The sequence below is a fragment of the Elephas maximus genome, chromosome 27 (genome assembly GCF_024166365.1).
Source record: "Elephas maximus indicus isolate mEleMax1 chromosome 27, mEleMax1 primary haplotype, whole genome shotgun sequence".
NCBI lineage: Eukaryota > Metazoa > Chordata > Mammalia > Proboscidea > Elephantidae > Elephas > Elephas maximus.
This window is the reverse complement of record NC_064845.1, coordinates 27,732,074-27,747,655: the sequence shown is the minus strand read 5'-3', so window position 1 is coordinate 27,747,655 and position 15,582 is coordinate 27,732,074. Positions and strand designations below refer to the sequence as shown.

Genomic DNA, 15,582 nt, shown 5'->3' with positions numbered 1-15,582 from the left:
GAAAAAAATGCTCAAAACAGAAACCACTGAAGTCATTATGTAAAAGATTCCAATAACCAAAAAGAGGGACTAAACACAGGAGGCATAGACCTTCCATATGGAGAGGAAAAAAAGATGACATAGGACGATACAAGTTAGGTTTTTACTTAGAAAAATAGGGGTAAATATTAAGGTAACCACAAAGAGGTCTAACAATTCCATAACTCAAAATAAAAACCAAGAAAAACATAACGACTCAGCAAACATAAACTCAACTACTCTGAAAATGAGGAACACACAATTTACAAAGAAAAATGTCTCAGCACACAAAAGTAAGTGGAAAAATGAAACTGGCAAAAACATACACAGAAAGGCATCAAAATGACAGCACTAAACTCATACTTATCTATAATTACACTGAATGTAAATGGAATAAATGCCCCAATAAAGACACAGAGAGTCTCAGACTGGATAAAGAAACATGATCTGTCTATATACTGCCTACAAGAGACACATCTTAGACTTAGAGACACAAACAAACTAAAACTCAAATGATGGAAAAAAATATATCAAGCAAACAACAAGCAAAAAAGAGCAGGAATGGCACTATAAATATCTGACAAAATAGACTTTAAAGTTAAATCCGCCACAAAGGATAAAGAAGGACACTACATAATGACAAAAGGGACAATTGACCAGGAAGATATAACTATATTAAATGTGTATGCACCTAATGACAGGGCTGCAAGACACATAAAACAAACTTTAACAGAACTGAAAAGTGAGAGAGACACCTCCACAATTATAGTAGGAGACTTCAACACACCACTTTCAGAGAAGGACAGGACCTCCAGTAAGAAGCTCAATAGAGACATGGAAGATCTAACTGCTACAATCAACCAACTTGAACTCATAGACTTATACAGAACACTCCACCCAATAGCTGCAAAGTATACTTCTTTTTCTAGTGCACATGGAACATTCTCTAGAATAGATCACATATTAGGTCATAAAACAAACCTTTGCAGAACCCAAAACATCCAAATATTACAAAGCATCTTCTCAGACCACAAGGCCATAAAAGTAGAAATCAACAGAAAAATTAGGGAAAAGAAATCAAATACTTGGAAACTGAACAATACCCTGCTCAGAAAAGACTGAGTTGCAGAAGACATTAAGGAGAGAATAAAGAAATTCATAGAATGCAATGAGAATGAAAACACTTCCTATCAAAACCTCTGGGACACAGCAAAAGCAGTGCTCAGAGGTCAATTTATATCAACAAATGCACACATAAAGAAGAAAGAGCCAAAATCAGAGAACTGTCCCTACAACTTAAACAAACAAAAAGCAAGCAACAAAAGAACCCATCAGGCACCAGAAGAAAACAAATAATAAAAGTAGAGCTGAACTAAATGAATTACAGAACAGAAAAACAACTGAAAGAATTAACAAAGCCAAAAGCTGGTTCTTTGAAAAAATTAACAAAATTGATAAGCCATTGGCCAGACTGAATAAAGAAATACAGGAAAGAAAACAAATAATCTGAATAAGAAATGAGATGGGGCATATCACAACAGACCCAACTGAAATTAAAAGGATTATATCAGATTATTAAGAAAAATTGTACTCTAACAAATTTGCAAACCTAGAAGAAATGAATGACTTCCTAGAAACACACTACGTACCTAAACTAACACAATCACAAGTAGAACAACTAAATAGACCCATAACAAAAAGAGATTGAAAGTGTAATCGAAAAACTCCGAACAACAACAACAACAAAAAAATCCCTGGCCCGGACGGCTTCACTGCAGAGTTCTACCAAACTTTCAGAGAAGAGTTAACACCACTACTACTAATGGTATTTCAGAGCATAGAAAAGGACGGAATACTACCTAACTCATTCTATGAAGCCACCATATCCCTGATACCAAAACCAGGTAAAGACACCACAAAAAAAGAATTACAGACCTATAACCCTCATGAACATAGATGCAAAAATCCTCAACAAAATTCTAGCCAATACAATTCAACAACATATCAAAAAAATAATCCACCATGACCCAGTGGGATTTATACCAGGTATGTAAGGTTGGTTCAATATTAGGAAAACCATTAATGTAATCCACCATAGAAATAAAACAAAAGACCACATGATCTTATCAATTGATGCAGAGAAGGCATTTGACAAAGTCCAACACCCACTCATGATAAAAAATCTCCGCAAAATAAGAATTGAAGGAAAATTCCTCAGTATAATTAAGGGCATTTATACAAAGCCAACAGCCAACATCACTTTAAATGGAGAGAGCCTGAAAGCATTTCCCTTGAGAACGGGAACCAGACAAGGATGCCCTTTATCACTGCTCTTGAATATTCAACATTGTGCTGGAGGTCCTAGCCAGAGCAATTAGGCTAGACAAAGAAATAAAGGGCATCTGGATTGGCAAGGAAAAAGTAAAATTATCTCTACTTGCAGATGACATGATCTTATACACTGAAAACCCTAAGGAATCCTCCAGAAAACTACTGAAACTAAGAGAAGAGTTCGGCAGAATTTCAGGTTACAAGATAAACATACAAAAATCACTTGGATTCCTCTACATCAACAAAAAGAACATCGAAGAGGAAATCACCAAATCAGTACCATTCACACTAGCCCCCAAGAAGATAAAATACTTAGGAATAAATCTTACCAAAGGTGTAAGAGACCTATACAAGGAAAACTAGAAAGTACTAGTGCAAGAAACTAAAAGGGACCTACATAAGTGGAAAAACATACCTTGTTCATGGATAGGAAGATTCAACATAGTAAAAATGTCTCTTCTACCAAAACAGTTCTATAAATACAATGCACTTCTGATCCAAATTCCAATGACATTTCTTAATGTGATGGAGAAACAAAACACCAATTTCATATGGAAGGGAAAGAAGACCCGGATAAGTAAAGCATTACTGAAAAAGAAGAAGAAAGTGGGAGGCCTCACTCTACCTGATTTTAGAACGTATTATACAGCCACAGCAGTCGAAATAGCCTGGTACTGGTACAAGAACAGGCACATAGACCAATGGGAAAGAATTGAGAACCCAGATATAAATCCATCCACATATGAGCAGCTGATATTTGACAAAGGCCCAGTGTCAGTTAATTGGGGAAAAGATTGTCTTTTTAACAAATGGTGCTGGCATAACTGGATGTCCATTTGCAAAAAAATGAAACAGGACCCATACCTCACGCCATGCACAAAAACTAACTCCAAGTGGATCAAAGACCTAAACATAGAGACTAAAACGATAAAGATCATGGAAGAAAAAATAGGGACAACCTTAGGAGCCCTAATACGAGGCATCAACAGAATACAAAACATTACTAAAAATGATAAAGGGAAACCAGATAACTGGGAGCTCCTAAAAATCAAACACCTATGCTCATCTAAAAAAAAAAAAAAAAAAAGACTTCACCAAAAGAGTAAAAAGACCACCTACAGATTGGGAAAAAATTTTCAGCTATGACATATCCGACCAGTACCTGATCTCTAAAATCTATACGATTCTGCTAAAACTCAACCACAAAAAGGCAACCCAATTAAAAATTTGGAAAAGGATATGAGCACACACTTCACTAAAGAAGATATTCAGGCAGCTAACAGATACATGAGAAAATGCTCTTGATCATTATCCATTAGAGAAATGCAAATTAAAAGTACGATGAGATTCCATCTCACTCCAACAAGGCTGGCATTAATCCAAAAAACACAAAATAATAAATGTTGGAGTGGCTGTGGAGAGATCCGAACACCTATACAACTGATGGTGGGAATGTAAAATGGTACAACCACTTTGGAAATCTATCTGGCGTTTCCTTAAAAAGTTAGAAATAGAACTACCATACAACCCGGAAATCCCACTCCTCAGAATATCTCCTAGAGAAATAAGAGCCTTTACACAAACAGATATACGCACATCCACGTTTATTGCAGCACTGTTTACAATAGCAAAAACATGGAAGCAACCAAGGTGCCCATCAACAGATGAATGGATAAATAAATTATGGTATATTCACACAACGGAATACTACGCATCGATAAAGAACAGTGAAGAATCTGTGAAACATTTCATAACGTGGAGGAACCTGGAAAGCATTCCGGCCCCAGTAACCCCAGAAGGCATTATGCTGGGTGAACGTAGTCAGTTGCAAAAGGACAAATATTGTATAAAACCACTATTAAAAGAACTTGAGAAATAGTCTAAACTGAGAAGAAAACATTCTTTTGTGGTTATGAGAGGGGGGAGGAAGGGAGGGTATGTGAGGGGTATTCACTAATTAGATAGTAGATAAGAACTACTTTAGGTGAAGGGAAAGACAGCACACAATACAGGGGAGGTCAGCACAATTAGAGTAAACCAAAAGGAAAGAAGTTTCCTGAATAAACTGAATGCTTTGAAGGCCAGCGTAACAGAAGCAGGTGTCTGGGGACCATGGCTTCAGGGGACATCTAAGTCAACTGGCATAATAAAATCTATTAAGAAAACATTCTGCATCCCAATTTGAAGAGTGGCGTCTGGGGTCTTAAACACCAGCAAGCAGCTATCTAAGATGCATCCATTGGTCTCAACCCACCTGGATCAAAGGAGAATGAAGATTACCAAGGACATAAGGTGATTACGAGCCCAAAAGATAAAAAGGGCCACATGAACCAGCGACTACATCATACTAGGACGAGAAGAACTAGATGGTACCTGGCTACAACCGATGACTGCCCTGACAGGGAACACAACAGAGAACCCCTGAGGGAGCAGGAGAGCAGTGGGATGCAGACCCCAAATTCTCATAAGACCAGACTTAATGGTCTGACTGAGACTGCAAGGATCCTGGTGGTCATGGCTCCCAGACCTTCTGCTGGCCCATGACAGGAACCATTCCCGAAGCCAACTTGTCAGACATGGATTGGACTGGACAGTGGTTTGGAGAGGGATGCTGGTGAGGAGTGAGCTTCTTGGATCAGGTGGACACTTGAGACTACGTTGGCAACTCTTGCCTGGAGGGGAGATGAGAGGGCGGAGGGGGTTAGAAGCTGGCGAAAAAGACACGAAAAGAGAAAGTGGAGGGAGAGAGCAGGCTCTCTCATTAGGGGGAGTAATTGGGAGTGTGTAGCAAGGTGTATATGGGTTTTTGTGTGAGAGAGTGACTGGATTTGTAAACTTTCACTTAAAGCACAATAAAAATTATTTAAAAAAAAAAAAGGCAATTGCCAGTAATTCCAGGGTGAAAGCCCCTTACTCTCTGGGTGACTAAGGAGATTTGGGTTAATTACAGGCAGGTGGCCAGCCTTAGTGTTTCTGGCATCCAGGGAAACGCTCTACTCACAAAACTTCTGGAGTTGTGTTCAGGACCCTTTCCTCGGTCCCTGTAGTATCTTCTCATCCTCCCAGGACCAGGTCAAGTTCACCACTTCCTGCTCATCAATCCTGCCAAGGGCACTTCATCTGGATGCTCGCTCAGAACACTGGTTTACTCTGGCAGGTGATGCTAGCATGGCACCATGGGCAAGCAAGAGGCTACCCACAGAGTTCAGCTGAGATGCATGGTTCTTCACACCAGCCCTCCTGAAAATGAGGTGGGATAGATTAGGCCCCTACAATTCCCATCTCCTCTAAAATGTCTGCCCTGTAACTTACATTATTGTCTTATAGCTTTTCTTAACTCTGGTATTATTATTCAAATGTACATGCATATATTTTGTTTCTACAAAGCCATTACCAGGTCCTTGAGAACAGTGACCATGACTTGTATGTTTTAGGGTACCCTATAGGTATCCTTCCCTCTTGCATGCCAACAGAACCCTAATTTTGTTCAGGTGGCAATGTACCCAGTTTTGGACAGTGAGACCTAGAGGTAAGTTGTTGTGAAGGCTTCTGGGAAAGCTTTTGCCTTTCTGATAAAAAGAAGCAGTTGGCATTGCTGTTCCCCGTTTCTACTTGTTTTTTTTCCCTGCCTGAAATACAGATGTGATGGGTGGAGCTGCAGCAATGGCCTTGCAACCATGAGGGAACATCCAAAAGAATTGCACAGATGCTGACCCTGACACTGTTGAACTCATGAAGCAACACCAGTATCTGACTTCCTTCAAACTTATTGTTAGGTGAAAAAATACGTTCCTATGTGTTTTTTTTTATATTTGTAGCCTCACAAACATGGTTGATAGAAGAAACAGTAGAAATAGTAGGAGCATGACCTCTACCTCATTATGTTCATTTCTGCCTCCTAACTCACACACAAGTACACCCATGGAACAATGTATATCTCATGTGAAGCCTGAACTATAAATGGGTGTCTGGGAAATGAGGAAATATCTTTGACTTCCTCCCATTTAGCTTTCCCACTACAAAGGGGTTGGAATGGAGTTGAGTGAGTCAGTTTGCAATACCTGCCATACCATCCATGATGGGTAGGGAAAGAAGGGCCCCCATGCAAAATCCCTAACTGATGCCTCTCATATTAGTTAAGGAAAAAAACACGCTATAACAGACAAACCCCAAAATCTCAAGAGTTTAGCACAATAGAAGCTTATCACGCAATCCTGTGGTGTCCAAAATGGGTCTTAAAAACTGTGGAAGGGGACTGGGGGGCACTTTGTTCCGTGAGTCATTCCGGCACCCAGGCTGACTTCTTCAATATTCATCTGGCAGACAGATGAAAAGAGGGTGAGGAAGGCACGTCTGCTTCTTCAAAGCCTGGGCCTGAAAGAGGCATCCATCATTTATGCTCACATGCCACTCCTGAGAGCTCATCTTATCACCTCCACCTAAATGCAGGGGTAGGACATACAGTCCTTGGCTTGGCAGCAACTTCCCAGGGACAACTCTACTCTATGGAAGGATAGAACAAATCTTTGGGGAGCTGCTAGCTGTCTGCCACCAGCTAAACTTGTTATAATTACGGTGGAAGGTTTTGTCCCTAATTTCTGCGTTAAAAAAACAAACAAACAAACAAACCAAACCCGCTGCCATCAAGCTGGTTCCAACCCAGAACGCTCTTAATAGATAAATAGAAGAATGACTAGAAGGATGAATATCTCTTCATATCTCAACTCAACTATTGTAAAGAGCCATTAAAATATTTTTTATGTCAATTGCCCTTAAGAATAATTTTTCATAAGAATCATTTTTAATGGTTGTATAAGTCTTTTGAAGCTAGGGAAATGTTTATTAATAACCTTGGATGTATATTTTTAAATCCAGTTTATGCCATCGGTAAACGATACTAAACAAGGGCTTCTTGTTGTTGTGTGCCATCGAGTCGATTCTGACTCATAACAGACGTATAGGACAGAGTAGAACTGCCTCATAGGGTTTCCAAGGTTTATAAACTTGGAAGACAAAAATCGTATTCGCACTAACCTCTAACTGAAATTTTGCATTACCTTCCGTAATGAATGTAGGTAACAAATCACAGGAGTGTTAGCAGGAATTGTAACTGTCACCCACAGAAATCACAGATATTCTCATACAAGGTTACAGTTATTGCAGATATCTGGAAGTACTGCTTATGATCATCATTATTTCAAAATTATTGCAGTCATCAATCTGTTACTAGATCTTCATATTTCAACCACATTTACTACCATATTATAATACTTTAAATATTTTGAAAGCTGTATTTTAATATAATATTATACATTATGTTTTATGTACTTAAAATTTTTAATTTGAAAAGGGGTCACAGGCTCCACTAGAATGCCAGAGGGGTCCATGAATCAAGTAAAATTAACTGCCCTCGCCCTGCCCCTGCTCTAGGGAGTGGAGCCCTGGTGGCAAAGCAGTTAACAGATCAGCTGCTAATTAAAAGTTCTGCAGTTCAAATCCACCAGTCACTCCTTGGGAACACTATGAGGCAGCTCTCCTCTGTGCTATAGGGTCGCTATCAGTTGGAATTGACTCAACAGCAATGGGTGGGGTTACAGCTTAGGTTGGGTTATAGCTCTAGGGAGTAAGCAAGGCTATTAATGTAATCAACTTTTCACCATCACTACTCCCCTCAGAGCCCAGCCTCTGCCAGTTTTTTCCGGCCTTAGGTTGCCTGTCTCTTCTCAGAGGCTGTGCACTGAGAACTCATTAGGGCCCAGGCCAGGCAGGGCCCCAAGGCAGGGGAGGCAGGGAAATACATTCTTGTCCCATTTCTCCACCTCACAGCAAATCACCCCTCAAACCTGAACTGTGTGGACACTTTTCCAGATGACCTGGGGGCACCAAAGCAGCCTTTCAGTTTCAGCTTCTTTCTTACCTCCCAGTGAGCCCAGGATTTTTCACCTGAGCAGACAAGCTTTTGCAGTGAGGTGCACAGGTGTGCCTTTCCTCCCTGGCAAACATTCGCAGCTTCTCCTGGCAGGTTCCAGGACAGTACATGTTAATAAAAATATATATATATATAAATACGTGCTATTAATTGGAGCCTGATTTGCAGACCTTATGGATTATTTGCAGTTTGTAGCTAATGGGGATCAAAGCTTGCACATACAACAGCCTCCCTCCAGAAGCCTGGATCACCCCAGTCTGCGCATCCATGCTTTGTGAGAGCAGGAGAATAGGAGGTTTATCACACGAGGGCCCACACAGTGGAAATGACTGACCCCGTCCCCTGCAACTTCTGCAGGACACAGACGAAGCCCTTCCTCAGTGCATGCAAGGGAGGATGGGTACATGAAGGGGGGCTCCATGTGATTTAGTCAGTGGCAGGAGATTTTCGCTGGTACCCCTGCCTCCCAGCTGGGCACTCACAAGCACCCTGAAGTGTTTTTCTTCTTCTTTTTTTTTTAAATCATAGCCTTTAAATGCTCTTTGTGTTTATAATTAGTGAAAAGCCCTGGGATGGCTCAATTCGAATCACTGTGCAGGGCCCGCCCCCCTTGGTTGCCCAAGGGTCGTTATTAGCCCTGGGATGATCAGCAAGCCTGGTTGGCAGGGGTGTTTGCAACACGCCCCCAGCCCTTTCTGCCACAAAGAAAAATGTGTTAGCATCTTGGCTTTCTAGCTGCCATTCAGATTCTTTGCTTTTCAGTCAGCCACTCCTGAGGATTTCCTAGAAACATTTATTTATTTTGAAATCTTATCACTGATATTTTGGTAGAGATTTGTAAATCTTGCCCGTGAGAAATAATGTCATGTTTGAGATTCTTCACAACTCAAAGAAAGGATACGATGGAGTTTTGTTGCTCTTGTGTGTCATCGAGTCAACTCCAACTCATAGTGAATCTATATGACAGAGTAGAACTGCCCCGTAGGGTTTCCAAGGAGCAGCTGGCGGATTTGAACCGCCGCTGTTTTGGTTAGCAGCCTGTGTTCTTTAGCACTATGCCACCAGGCTCCAGAATGGGAGTAGGGACATTTACTGTTAGGTTAAGAATGGGCCTTCTGTTTTGGAAAATTGTTTGTCAGTATCTACTACAGCTAAACAAAGACACACACTAAACTAACCAAACCCATTGCCATGGAGTCAATTCCAACTCACAGTGATCCTACAGGACAGAGTACAACTGCCCCGTAGGGTTTCCAAGGAGCAGCTGGTGGATTCAAACCGCTGACTCTTTGGTTAGCAGCCAAGCTCTTAACCATTGTGCCACCAGGGCTCCCAGACACACACTATGTGACCCAGCAATTCCATTCCTACATTATTCCCACAGACATGTGAACTGCATCCCCCCAAAATGTACAGAGATGTTTCCAGCTGCATTACTTATAATAACCCCAAACTAGAAACAGCCTGAATGTCCACCAACAATACAATGAATAAAAAAGTTTGGTGAATTCAGAAAATGGAACACTATACAGCAACGACAATACAAACCACAATTACATGCAACAATGTGGGTGAATCTCATACATGTAAATTTGAGCGAAAGAGGCTAGACATAAAAGAGAATATGCTAGATCATTCTAATTTTTTAAATAATTTTTATTGTGCTTTAAGTGAAAGTTTACAAATCAAGTCAGTCTGTCACATATAAGCTTATATACACCTTACTCCATGCTCCCACTTACTCTCCCCCTAATGAGTCAGCCCACTCCCTCCTTCCAGTCTCTCCTTTCCTGACGATTTTGCCAGTTTCTAACCCTCCCTACCCTCCTGTCTCCCCTCCAGACAGATGCCAACACAGTCTCAAGTGTCCACCTGATACAAGTAGCTCACTCTTCGTCAGCATCTCTCTCCAACCCATTGTCCAGTCCCTTCCATGTCTGATGAGTTGTCTTCAGGAATGGTTCCTATCCTGGACCAACAGAAGGTTTCGGGACCATGACGGCCGGGATTCCTCTAGTCTCAGTCAGACCATTAAGTATGGTCTTTTTATGAGAATTTGGGGTCTGCATCCCACTGTTCTCCTGCTCTCTCAGGGGTTCTCTGTTGTGCTCCCTGTCAGGGCAGTCATCGATTGTGGCCTGGCACCATCTAGTTCTTCTGGTCTCAGGACGATATAAGTCTCTGGTTCATGTCGCCCTTTCAGTCTCTTGGGCTCATAGTTATCCTGTGACCTTGGGGTTCTTCATTCTCCTTTGATCCAGGTGGGTTGAGAAGAGTTGAATTTTTTTTTTTTTTAGATGGCCGCTTGTTAGCATTTAAGACCCCAGACGCCACGTTTCAAAGTGGGATGCAGAATGTTTTCATAGTAGAATTATTTTGCCAATTGACTAAGAAGTCCCCTTAAGCCATAGTCCCCAAACCCCCGCCCTTGCTCTGCTGACCTTCGAAGCATTCAGTTTATCCTGGACACTTCTTTGCTTTTGGTCCAGTCCAGTTGAGCTGACCTTCCCTGTATTGAGTATTGTCCTTCCCTTCACTTAAAGTAGTTCTTAACTACTAACTAATCAGTAAATAACCCTCTCCCACCCTCCCTCCCTCCCCCCCCATAACCACAAAAGTATGTGTCCTCAGTTTATACTATTTCTTAAGATCTTATAATAGTGGTCTTATACAATATTTGTCCTTTTGCCTCTGACTAATTTTTTTTTTTAATTTCACTTAGCATAATGCCTTCCAGGTTCCTCTATGTTATGAAATGTTTAACAGATTCATCACTGTTCTTTATTGATGTGTAGTATTCCATTGTGTGAATATAGCATAATTTATTTATCCATTCATCCGTCGATGGACACCTTGGTTGCTTCCAGCTTTTTGCTATTGTAAACAGAGCTGCAATAAACATGGGTATGCATATATCTGTTCGTGTAAAGGCTCTTATTTCTCTAGGGTATATTCCGAGGAGTGGGATTTCTGGATTCTATGGTAGTTCTATTTCTAACTTTTTAAGAAAACGCCAGATAGATTTCCAAAGTGGTTGTACCATTTTACATTCCCACCAGCAGTGTATAAGAGTTCCAATCTCTCCGCAGCCTCTCCAACATTTATTATGTTGTGTCTTTTGGATTAATGCCAGCCTTTTTGGAGTGAGATGGAATCTCATCGTAGCTTTAATTTGCATTTCTGTAATGGATAATGATCGAGAGAATTTTCTCATGTATCTGTTAGCTGCCTGAATATCTTCTTTAGCGAAGTGTGTGTTCATATCCTTTGCCCACTTCTTGATTGGGTTGTTTGTCTTTTTGTGGTTGAGTTTTGACAGAATCATATAGATTTTAGAAATCAGGCACTGGTCGGAGATGTCATAGCTGAAAATTCTTTCCCAGTCTGTAGGTGGTCTTTTTACTCTTTTGGTGAAGTCTTTAGATGAGCATAGGTGTTTGATTTTTAGGAGCTCCCAGTTATCTGGTTTCTCTTCGGCATTTTTGGTAATGTTTTGTATTCTGTTTATGCCTTGTATTAGGGCTCCTAACATTGTCCCTATTTTTTCTTCCATGATCTTTATCGTTTTAGTCTTTATGTTTAGGTCTTTGATCCACTTGTAGTTTTTGTGCATGGCGTGAGGTATGGGTCCTGTTTCATTTTTTTGCAAATGGACATCCAGTTATGCCAGCACCATTTGTTAAAAAGACTATCTTTTCCCCAATTAACTGACACTGGGCCTTTGTCAAATATCAGCTGCTCATATGTGGATGGATTTATATCTGGGTTCTCAATTCTGTCCCATTGGTCTATGTGCCTGTTCTTGTACCAGTACCAGGCTGTTTCGACTACTGTGGCTGTATAATACATTCTAAAATGAGGTAGAGTGAGGCCTCCCACTTTCTTCTTCTTCTTCAGTAATGCTTTACTTATCCGAGAATTCTTTCCCTTCCATATGAGGTTGGTGATTTGTTTCTCCATCACATTAAGAAATGGCATTGGAATTTGGATCGGAAGTACATTGTATGTATAGATGGCTTTTGGTAGAATAGACATTTTTACTATGTTAAGTCTTCCTATCCACGAGCAAGGTATGTTTTTCCACTTATGTAGGTCCTTTTTAGTTTCTTGCTCTAGTACTTTGTAGTTTTGTTTGTATAAGTCTTTTACATCTTTGGTAAGATTTATTCCTAAGTATTTTATCTTCTTGGGGGCTAGTGTGAATGGTACTGATTTGGTGATTTCCTCTTCGATGTGCTTTTTGTTGATGTAGAGGAATTCAAGTGATTTTTGTATGTTTATCTTATAACCTGAGACTCTGCCAAACTCTTCTATTAGTTTCGGTAGTTTTCCGGAGGATTCCTTAGGGTTTTCTGTGTATAAGATCATGTCATCTGCAGATAGAGATAATTTGACTTCCTCCTTGCCAAACCAGATGCTCTTTATTTCGTTGTCTAGCCTAATTGCTCTGGCCAGGACCTCTAGCACAATGTTGAATAAGAGCGGTGATAAAGGGCATCCTTGTCTGGTTCCTGTTCTCAAGGGAAATGCTTTCAGGCTCTCTCTATTTAGGGTGATGTTGGCTGTTGGCTTTGTATAGATGCCCTTTATTATGTTGAGGAATTTTCCTTCTATTCCTATTTTGCTGAGAGTTTTTATCGTAAGTGGGTGTTGGACTTTGTCAAATGCCTTTTCTGCACAAATTGGTAAGACCATGTGGTTTTTGCCTTTTGTTTTATTTATACGGTAGATTACATTAATGGTTTTTCTAATATTAAACCAGCCTTGCATACCTACTATACATCCCACTCGGTCGTGGTGGATTATTTTTTTGATATGTTGTTGAATTGTATTGGCTAGAATTTTGTTGAAGATTTTTGCATCTATGTTCATGAGAGATAGAGGTCTGTAATTTTCTTTTTTTGTGATGTCTTTACCCGGTTTTGGTATCAGGGATATGGTGGCTTCATAGAATGAATTAGGTAGTATTCCATCATTTTCTATGCTTTGAAATACCTTTAGCAGTAGTGGTGTTAACTCTTCTCTGAAAGTTTGGTAGAACTCTGCAGTGAAGCCTTCCGGGCCAGGGCTTTTTTTTTGTTGGGGAGTTTTTGGACTGCCTTTTCAATCTCTTTTTTTGTTATGGGTCTATTTAGTCGTTCTACTTCTGATTGTGTTAGTTTAGGTATGTAGTGTGTTTCTAGGAAGTCATGCATTTGTTCTAGGTTTGCAAATTTGTTAGAGTACAATTTTTCATAATAATCTGATATGATTCGTTTAATTTCATTTGGGTCTGTTGTGATGTGGCCCATCTCTTTTCTTATTCGGGTTATTTGTTTCCTTTCCTGTATTTCTTTACTCAGTCTGGCCAATGGTTTTTCAATTTTGTTATTTTTCTCAAACAACCAGCTTTTGGCTTTGTTAATTCTCTCAGTTGTTTTTCTGTTCTCTAATTCATTTAGTTCAGCTCTAATTTTTATTATTTGTTTTCTTCTGGTGCCTGATGGATTCTTTTGTTGCTCACTTTTTATTTGTTCAAGTTGTAGGGACAGTTCTCTGATTTCGGCTCTTTCTTCTTTATGTATGTGTGCATTTATCGATATAAATTCACCTCTGAACACACCTTTTGCTGTGTCCCTGAGGTTTTGATAGGAAGTGTTTTCATTCTCGTTGCATTCTATGAATTTCTTTATTCCGTCCTTAATGTCTTCTATAACCCAGTCTTTTTTGAGCACGGTATTGTTCAGTTTCCAAGTATTTGATTTCTTTTCCCTAATTTTCTGTTACTGATTTCCACTTTTATGGCCTTGTGGTCTGAGAAGATGCTTTGTAATATTTCGATGTTTTGGATTTTGCAAAGGTTTGTTTTATGACCTAATATGTGGTCTATTCTAGAGAATGTTCCATGTGCACTAGAAAAAAAAAGGATACTTTGCAACTATTGGGTGGAGTGTTCTGTATAAGTCAATGAGGTCAAGTTGGTTGACTGTAGCAACTAGGTCTTTTGTGTCTCCATTGAGCTTCTTACTGGAAGTCCTGTCCTTCTCCGAAAGTGGTGTGTTGAAGTCTCCTACTATAATTGTGGACATGTCTATCTCACTTTTCAGTTCTGTTAAAGTTTGTTTTATGTATCTTGCAGCTCTGTCATTAGGTGCATAAATATTTAATATGGTTATATCTTCCTGGTCTATTGTCCCTTTAATCATTATGTAGTGTCCTTCTTTATCCTTTGTTGTGGATTTAACTTTAAAGTCTATTTTGTCAGAAATTAATATTGCTACTCCTGCTCTTTTTTGCTTGGTATATTTTTTTCCATTCTATGAGATTTAGTTTGTTTGTGTCTCTAAGTCTAAGGTGTCTCTTGTAGGCAGCGTATACACAGATCGTGTTTCTTTATCCACTTTGAGACTCTCTGTCTCTTTGTTAGTGCATTTAGTCCATTTACATTCAGCGTAATTATAGATAAGTATGTGTTTAGTGCTGTCATTTTGATGTCTTTTTGTGTGTGTTGTTGACAATTTCATTTTTCCACTTACGTTTTTGTGCTGAGACGTTTTTCTTTGTAAATTGTGTGCTCCTCATTTTCATAGTAGTTGACTTTATGTTTGCTGAGTTGTTACGTTTTTCTTGGTTTTTATTTTGAGTTATGGAGTTGTTATACCTCTTTGTGGTTACCTTAATATTTACCCCTTTTTTTCTAAGTAAAAACCTAACTTGTATTGTCCTATATCGCCTTGTATCCCTCTCCATATGGCAGTTCTGTGCCACCTGTATTTAGTCCCTCTTTTTGATTATTGTGATCTTTTACATAATGACTTCAATGATTCCCTGTTTTGAGCGTTTTTTTCTTTTTAAAATTAATCTTAATTTGTTTTGTGATTTCCCTATTTGTGTTGATATCAGGATGTTCTGTTCTTTGACCTTGTGTTGTGTTGTTATCTGACGTTATTGATTTTCTGACCAAACAATTTCCTTAAGTATTTCTTGGAGCTTTGGTTTGGTTTTTGCAAATTCTCTAAGCTTGTGTTTATCTGTAAATGTTTTAATTTCGCCTTCATATTAGAGAGAGAGTTTTCCTGGATAAAGGATCCTTGGCTGGCAGTTTTTCTCCTTCAGTGCTCTATATATGTCATCCCATTCCCTTCTTGACTGCATGGTTTCTGCTGACTAGTCTGAACTTATTGATTCTCCTTTGTAGGAGACCTTTCTTTTATCCCTGGCTGCTTTTAAAATTTTCTCTTTATCTTTGGTTTTTGCAAGTTTGATGATAATATGTCTTGGTGATTTTCTTTTTGGATCAATCTTATATGCGGTTCTATGAGCAT

The 15,582-nt window shown here is 39.5% G+C and overlaps 1 long non-coding RNA gene across 3 annotated transcripts in view; it reads right to left on the bottom strand.

The window, feature by feature from the left end:
* LOC126068364 (uncharacterized) overlaps nucleotides 1-15,582 on the bottom strand; it is a 149,470-nt gene that overhangs the window by 25,691 nt on the left and 108,197 nt on the right. For all 3 annotated transcript variants that reach the window (XR_007515643.1, XR_007515644.1, XR_007515645.1), the window contains one exon: nucleotides 5,351-5,589. This is a non-coding gene — a long non-coding RNA (uncharacterized LOC126068364). The remainder of the gene's footprint in view (nucleotides 1-5,350; nucleotides 5,590-15,582) is intronic.